This window comes from Diorhabda carinulata, chromosome 5 (assembly GCF_026250575.1).
Source record: "Diorhabda carinulata isolate Delta chromosome 5, icDioCari1.1, whole genome shotgun sequence".
NCBI lineage: Eukaryota > Metazoa > Arthropoda > Insecta > Coleoptera > Chrysomelidae > Diorhabda > Diorhabda carinulata.
Genome location: NC_079464.1, coordinates 20,266,125 through 20,275,133, shown reverse-complemented (window position 1 = coordinate 20,275,133; position 9,009 = coordinate 20,266,125). Strand labels below are relative to the sequence as shown.

Below are 9,009 nucleotides of genomic sequence, written 5' to 3'. Positions count from 1 at the left end.
CCGTAGTGCTTCGATTATTAATGAAATATTCCAAGCCTAGTTGTCATATCGATGGATAAATCTGGAATAATGTAGTTATTACCAAATTTTCAAAATATAAAAGTTGATAAAAATGAAAAGTTCATTCATAAAATACATAAGAAAATTTACAGAACAAGTTTTTTAATTTTATTAATAATGAATTAATCTTTTATCTATCAACAAACAATAATATAGACTCTTTATGAATTACATGTTCTATAAACAATGTTTTAATTGTGTAGTCTATACAAAACTTTCTAATCTGATAATATCGTAGGTTGCAGATGCTGTTTGAATAATAAATTTTCTGTAACGTCAAATAGATAATTATATAGGTGTTTGCTGTTACTTTTATATTTTTAGAACTTTTACTAAAAATGAGACAACGTCGCAAACTCATTTGAAAACAGTCAGTCGCCATCTTCAATTCTCCGTGTTCAGACAGACCAGTTGCAAGTGAGACAGAAAGAGTGGTATATTTAGAAGTGGATTTGTACTGAGTGTCGTTTATTTTAAGTGTAGTGAATCGTGTGATTTGTGGCGAATATTTTACGAAAATGGAAGCTATCTTAACTGGTTCTCAGCTGTAGCTTGACATTACGTGGTGAGTAACCGTTCTTCGAAATTATTGAAACTACCAAGTGTACTTGCAGCAATACCTGTAAAATTTAAAAAACCGCAAATTTCAATCAATTTGCATATCCTAATATCCAATTTATTTACATAATTTGAGTTAATTTTAATATATCTTTAGTTGATTGATTTGTTATTATTTTGGTTAGACAAGGTAAGCGACTGTTTGTGACATATACCTCATGTTTCTCTTAGCTACTCGATGATTTAGTGTTATGGAATGTGTTAAAAAGTGAACCATTTGAGATAAATTACCATTATTCAACTTTTATATGGGTCATAAGTATTGAAAGTATTCCCAAAATCAGTTGTCATATCTTTTCAATATCGTTCCTTATTGAATGTGTAAATATTTGTTTTTTATTTTGATAAGAACGCGTCATGTTTTAATGATAGCAGAAAATAAATAAGATTTCAACTTCTTGAATTATTGCATAAAAATTAAGTAGTATTACAGTTACTAGAAAAAAAATCTTCAGTTATATTATGAATTAGTTCGGAATACAATAGACATTAGTGTTAATACGACGAGGGTACAGATAAATATTAACAGACGTATTTAAGACACTTAATATTGGAAACCCTACAATAAAACTGATTTACCTTAGAATTTGTTGATTAAGGGTTTTCAAAGTTTTGGTAGAAATATGATATGGGTTAACATCAAGATTTCTTACCTTTTTTCACTTGACTTTTTTATATGGGGCCAAGAAACTAATTTAACTTTATAAAATTCTAAATATCGTGACAGCTCAAAAAGGAAATATTAAAAATCTATTGGTATAAAGTATCATGTTCCAAATTTTATTTGAAAATACTTAATACTAGTTCATTAGGAGTGAAAACTATTTAAAATAATGTTTGAAAAAATAAGAATTTATTTGAATGTGTAATAGAAGTATTCAATTAATACTTATACACAGATAAATCAAAGTATAAGAAGTGCGAAGTCAGCAAAAACAAATCATGTTGATTATACTGATTACCTACTCAGAATCAAAATTTGTTAGCTTCAGAGTTTTGAAACATGTCTTTGGGATCCTTTAAAACTTGTTGGGAATGAACTTTTCTGCTATAGTAATTACCTACAGAGCCATCAGTCACTTTTTTGAAAAAATACAATGTAATTGAATTTTGCCATTTGGTAAAATAAAATCATTTGAAAGAAATACATATCCGTTATATCATAAATTTGATAACATTTTATGAACAAATTTCCAAAAATACAATTTGCCAGAAATATTAGTGAAACTGTGTTACCTAAAGGGTTACAAAAATGAGTTATATTCAACATATTCATGATAAAAACATTCTTGATAAAAGTTTTTTCAATTTCTTTCTATATAGTGTTAATCACTAGACCAGAATTCAAATTAAGAATCAGTAGTTGATAATTATTAGTATTTCAAATAACTCCTACTTAAATGTATCTCCTGTGTGTGATTTTTAATTTATCTGATTGACTTTCAAGCATCACTTAAATCTGATAATTTATTCTAGTAGTTCACACTCAATAAATTACTGAACCTTTCAAGTATAAACAGGTACTTCTTTCTGGTAACAAAAAGTAATATATCTATATATTTACATTACTACAAGCCTTTAATGCTCATGATTTATTTTTTTTTCTCATCTGATTTCACAATTCTCCTCCACAGATTGCGATTCAGTACTTTTACACTCCAATTCAATTCTACCTCTCTAATATCCTTCATAACTTCATCCAATCAATTTTTTGGGTCTCTTCCTCCTTCTTGTACTCTTCAATGATCTTTTATGCAAATCTATTTCCCGAAATCCTTTTAGTATGTCCCAACCATCTTTTTCTTTGGGATTTTATGAATCTTGTTATTTATACAAATTCTTTGTGAGTTTTTCTTCTCCAAAGTCCTTCATTTGTTCTTTTCCAAAAATTTTTCTCGATACTTTCCTTTTCCATATAGTCAGTTTTGTTTCTTCAGCATTTGTTGCTTTTCGGCCCATGTTTCATTTTCGTATGTAACTGTTAGTCATATTGTTTGGTATATATATATATATATATATATATATATATATATATATATATATATATATATATATTAATTTTAATTGCTCTAGATAACTCCTTTGATCTTATCTATTAACTTAATGATCACAAGGCTTTACTTCCTTTGGATAATCTCTTATTTATTTTTGTCCGCTCTTCAGTTTTTATTTGCAGTGTTACTCCCAGTTATTAGAATCCTCATGAACTTTTTCTATTTTATTATTATTATTATTTGTCCTTTTCCACTTTAATTTCTATGTATCTCTTTGTACCAATTAAATTTTGTCTTAAAACCATATACTTTTTTCTTCGTTATTTATTCTTAATCCATAATTTTTTGCAGTCTCTTTTAGTTTACAAAATTTCTTTATTTGTTCTGGTTATTGAAGCTAAATTTCTTGAAACTTCCTTGGTATTTGCTCTTCATTCCAAATTTTCCTCATTATTCTGCATATTCTTTTCTATATTTGATAATTTATGTTGGTACCCCATTCGTTCCTGCACTCTTTGGTTTTTCTGTCAGATCTAAGATCTCTTTATTACTTGGTTCCACCACGAAGTCCCCATTTTCCAGAAAAAGAAATACGTCTGAAAATAAATGGGAAATAATCACCTCAACAATTGAAAAATATGAAAAGAAATCCTGCTAAAACACATCATGGCCTTAGAGTTATCCTTTTGAAACAAGCTAAAGAAACAATTGTGGATCTTCTATATTTATACTCACAGAGGACAAAAAAATGTTCACTGGAATATATGATTGACCAAAAATTGATTTCCTGTCAAAAAAGAACCTAGTGGTAGTGCATTTAGTAATCAAGTCAAATAAACCAGGAAAACTGGGTAATAACATGTGGTTGGCTTTAAAATATCTATAAAAAAGAACTTTAAGAAAGGATTAAAAAGAAACAACAAAAATAAACGTGATTCATTCATATTTGGGAAGTGAAGGCATGGTTAGATTCGTAGATAATCTAGATGATCTAAGTCTGGAACATACATCAGAAAGTTGAATGTTTATCTTCAGAGACTGAAAGTTTTGTATGATTAATTAAAAAATATAACGGGCATTGTGATGGTTTGTGTAGTGGTAGTACCTAGTTTATAATGCATTCTCCATGATTATCACCAATGGTTCCATAAATTTCAATTTTGTAATATATAGATAACTTTCATATAATGAAGTAGAAATTGTAAAATGTATCGATGATTCAAATTCTCAGTTTAACCTTAACGACAATGATGCAACCACGATCCAGTTACCTCAAATAAAGAGTACATTAGAACTGCTAAAGGGTGTTTTATGTTTTGAACGCAAAATGGTTTGTTACAATTAATCATTATGTTGTTATTTCCATTTATTGTCCACAAGTAGTACCCACTTGTGTTAACTACCGAGATTTTTTTTAAAAGGGGTTCTGTTACCGACGCGCCACGTTCTGGACGACCGTTATCGGTAACAATTAGCGAAAATATGGAAACAGTAGCGCTGGCGTTAGTTGAACCAATCTGCAGTGCGGCTATAGGGAAAACTTCGTTTATACGTCATTTCATGCAGAATGGAGCTTCGCCGTACTAGGCGTTATGTGTCCGAGAGTACCTTAATATTCATTTTGGAGAATGGATAGGGGCAGACAAGGATCCGTTGAGTGGCTCAAAGTCCGCTTTTCTACGGACAACGCACCCTTCCCGACCTCCGAACTTAAAATGCTTCGCCGGACCTGTCTCTACGTTGAGAAATGTTGCCGCAAATGCATTGATCAAGGGTGGGCATCAATTTGAACACTTACAGTAACCCTTTTTCGAATCCCTTTTGTAATTTCTTTTAATAAATTCATCATTACGCTGCATTTTTTCTCTTATTACCTCACATCTCCGGCAGGAGTCTCTGATAACTGATACTCAGATGGGGTGAACAATTAATATTAGATCATGAAGATAAGGCTGGGACTTATCCATGTATATCCGGGATGGTTGCAGCCCTCAACTGGATTCCCAAATAAAGGAGTGCGGGAAAAAAATAAAATGAGGAAGGAAACGGGAACACAGATGGAAATTACTGAAGAAGGAACAAGTAGAAAGAACAGATTTGAAGAAAAATGAGCTTATACTCTAACATGTGAAAAAACTGAATTTATATTTTCTTAAAATATAACCAAACAGGAATATGTTCTATTCTACTGGTTCTGTTAAATAAATAGAAAATACGAATTCATATGAAAACTAACATACGATATTTGCTTAAAATATTTTGATATTTGAAGTGTAGATAGGTAGAGGAAGAATTCGAATACATTCCGTGGTTTTATTGAATTTCTCGAATAAAGTGGGAGGTCGATAACAAATTAATTTCCTCAAAAACTCGATTGTTTGAATGAATAAATCCGAAGTGACTACTGTGCCACAATACGTGAACAAAGGAAAATTGAAAATGTTTGAAGAAAAACGTAACAAGCCGTTATTATTTTCAACGCCCCTGGTATACAAAATATTTATTTAACGATAACAATGTTATTGAGTAACTACATCTGGCGTGATGCTATCTTTAAAAAGACGCTTCGATTAACTTTCAACTAATATGGAAAAAATCAATTTCAATCCAGGTATTGTTGGGTTCATCTTTTGTGTATAGTAAATCTCTCTTCGAAATCATCTCATACGCTACGATGATTTCTATTATCATTAATTGTAATTTAATATTATTTATTCTCCTTTTAACAACAATGCAACCACACAGAATATTCACAACAATGAGATATCTGTCTATCTTTATCCTCCATTTTTGATGATCTGTAGATTTTGCGATATAAATAATTTTCTTTGTCATGACTTAACCTAGTTTTTCTGATAATTAGGTAAATGTTTCTAGACGAAATGTGTGTTATGTCTATTTATAAATTACTATAAAATCTTTTAAACTTATTGGTTTCCACAAGTCATTTCTGCAATGTAGCAGAGTCATTAAAAAATTGGCGTTTTGTCAGTTATTCAAATTACGAGGTCTGACTATTAAATAACGAGACTGGTTACGAAAAACGGTCTTATTATAAAAATTATTCTATATTCGAATACTCCCCTTCAATATTGATCGAAGCAGTGCTGGAAGTCTTCTTTGGTGAGTGTCTTTAGGAGCTCTGCCGTTTTTTGCTTTACCGCTCCCATCGACTCAAATCGGGTCCTTTTCAAAGCAGATCTTTATCTAACCTTTCTAACCTCCAATTGTTCTAAAAAATGTGTCAAATTGGGTTTGACTGAAGAAGGATGAACACCAACGCAAATCAAAAACATAATGAAGGCTGTTTATGCGCCCAAAAATAAAAGAAATTGGTATTTTCGAAAAAAGTGTTCTTAAGATCATTCACATTCACAGAACATTCACATTAGTCCAAGATGAATGCTTCGAATTTTCAGCGCAGTGCATAAGCAGCGTCGAGAGGCCATAAAAGTGTAATCCCCATGAAGTGGAATCGGAAAGGAGAGTCCGAGCCAAAAAATATAAGTCACATGAATTATCAAAAAAGTGATGACTACAATATTTGGAGACTGCAAGAATATATTTTTGATTGACTTTGAAGAATCAAATACAAACATGAATGAACCATATTACTCTGATTTATTAAGGCAGTTCATAGTTCGTAGGTGTGGGCGGCCGTTGAAGCCTTTGAGCACATAGGCCTTCAGATAGGCCCGTCGTGCCTCACTTGACATCACCAAACTCAGATGTCCTTTGAGAAGTTGATCAGGCAATTTGGCTTGTACCCTTTGATGTCGTTATGACAGTGCTTTTATCCACATCAAGGATGGCTTATGGCCCCATTGGTAGGTTCTCTGATCCCTGACCCAAACGAGCTGCTTCTTGCAGTCATCACTCACCAGATTTTGAAGGACTCTCTTACTCTCCAGCACTAGCCTAGAGCATACCTCTTCGGATGTTATAGCTTGTATGGCAGCTCTGCTTTCTGAGCAGATCGAGATTACTGTGTTCCTGTGGCGTCGATTGTGTATCGCGCGTTCCCATTCCATTACAGCGAATACCTCAGCTTGGAAGACGATAGCGTGTTCCCCAAGCGAAAAAGATTCGCTTATTTTGGGGTGTCACTCGCAGAAACCTGCAAAGGCCTAGCCATTCCTCCTAGAACCGTCTGTGTACCAGGTACCTCCATTGTTCAATGTTCAATACAGCAGGCTTGCGGTCAGTGATGTGTGCCTCCAAGCCCTTATTATCAACGTTCGTTTTGAATAAAATTATTGAAAAAGGGCGCGGCAAAATCTGCCGAGGTGTTTGCTTCCTTGATGATACCGTTTTGTTGCCCACATTTTTTTGTTTATTCATGATCTTTCTATGTTTCTATGTACCTCATTACGTATATGTGGATCTTTTTAAGAAATAAATGTTCAAGCACAGCAAAACTTACTTGTATTTATTTTTGTATTAAAAATAAATTTTTGTTAAATTTTCGACTCATCTTTTTATCACACCTTGTATATGTGGATCAACTATTACAGTATATACTTTTTTTATAGAATCGCCGTTAGCTGGTAACTATTTTCGGATAGGTATTCCGAGTCCTGGTTTCTGGAAATAAGAAGTTTTATTTTTGCTATTTTCTTGACAAGGAGTAATTAATTTTCAGTGATTTACCTTTTTTTATTTATCTTATTTAAACAGGTATAGAAATATACTCGTTCTTCCATAAATATTTGTGACAGCAATTTGAAACATTAAAGAATTTATTAGAGTCGTTTTTAAAAAAAAGTTGTGGGCTTTTTGTAGGACTATTTACGTCTTTGAATTAGGAATGTGTTGAGCTTCCAGTAGGTCTGTTACAAGATTATGGATTGTAAAATATTTTAACAGGGTGTTTTAACCAAGTAGAACTATAGTCTATTCGTTTTGATTAAGAGGAAATGTTTCTTAATGTAACAAAGTAACAAAAATGAAGGAATTATCTATAGCGGATGTCTCATGAATAACGTACTATTTGTTTACTAAATAATTATTTAAAAAGAAATCTTATTTTATAGTTTTAACGCAACGTTCTTTGAGACCTTGGTGAACCATTCTTTGGACTTAAGTAAATGCAAAAGGTTTTTGCACTGCATTTTCAGCATCTCCTTTGAAATAAAATTTTTTCTCATGCAAGTATTACGCCTTGGATCTGAATTGATAGTGCGAGGTCCGGACTAAATACTGGATGTGGTAGGAGTTCAATACCATCAAGTTTTTTGATTGAACCTGATATATTCGCATTAGTTGTTCACTATATACCTCGGCATTCATAGTTCGACCATCTGGAATGATTTCCTAGTATAGTTCTTCCCATATCAATTGCAGATTATAAAAACCCTTGCCGACAATTTTGTTTTATCTACCATAGACGTGATACCTCATTTTATAAATTTATTATTTTATAATCTTATGCGAGAAAGGGCGTTTGGTTTAAACAGGGTACCAGACGTGAACTGAGCCGAAATGTCAAAGCGAAAACTATGAAGGAAAATAAATTCTTTGCAAATAAAACCAAAAAAAAACCAATTCAATTCCAAAGTATCTTTATAAATAATAATGGTAGCTTTGTCAACTGATTTCAGTTTTTCTTTACATGTTTTTCGATTCTGTGAATAATCCCCTGCAACCCCTTTCGTGATTACTCGATAAATGGAAAATTTATTTACTCTAGTTAATTCAGCAATTCTGTTTATATACCTCTACTCGAATTTTCGCTTGAGTCTCTGTTAATTCGTATGGTATCAGTTTACAACATTTACAGATCTTAACCTAATGATTTCAAATGACGGTGTATGGTATCTGTAGAAGGTCCAAGAGAAACCGATAATCAGCGAGTGCTGGTGATTCCACGCAGTTGGACAATCAGAGCGCGAACGATTTTTAAGCGTCAAATCTCCATTATTGAAACGATTAAATCAACGCTGTACCGTTCGCCCACGAACTGTGTATTTTCTTTAATTTCACATATTTACCTTGCATTAAACTTTTATTTCCATTAATATCGTAACAATTTCCGAATTTCATATTTATCGCACTCCATCCATTTCTATCAACAAAAAAAAATTTGATAGCTGAACAGGAGGTAATTTCGATTTCGGAAAAATAACTTTTAAGTATCGGAAGAAAGCAAATTTTTCCTTTCGGGTTTGAAGCTAACAATTCTAAAGCGTGTTTAGGAAGATTTAAATCTCTTTTAAGAACATCTAACTCGTTTTGGGAAAAGAATTTTGACTCAATAGACATATCTACAAAATTAGTATCATTTTGTACTGGACCTGTATTTGGGTTTGTGAACTTGTGAGTTTGTAACTCACTATAT

At 32.1% G+C, this 9,009-nt stretch overlaps 1 protein-coding gene across 21 annotated transcripts in view; it reads left to right on the top strand.

The window, feature by feature from the left end:
• The first annotated feature begins 404 nt into the window (after positions 1-404).
• LOC130894382 (rho GTPase-activating protein 21-B) overlaps positions 405-9,009 on the top strand; it is a 237,408-nt gene continuing 228,803 nt past the window's right edge. For 19 of the 21 annotated variants that reach the window (XM_057801192.1, XM_057801188.1, XM_057801181.1 and 16 more), the window contains exon 1: positions 427-625. The gene's annotated coding sequence lies outside the window, so the exon portion shown is untranslated. Of the gene's footprint in view, positions 626-9,009 lie in introns of all 21 variants that reach the window. The other 2 variants (XM_057801193.1, XM_057801171.1) reach the window with 1 other exon arrangement.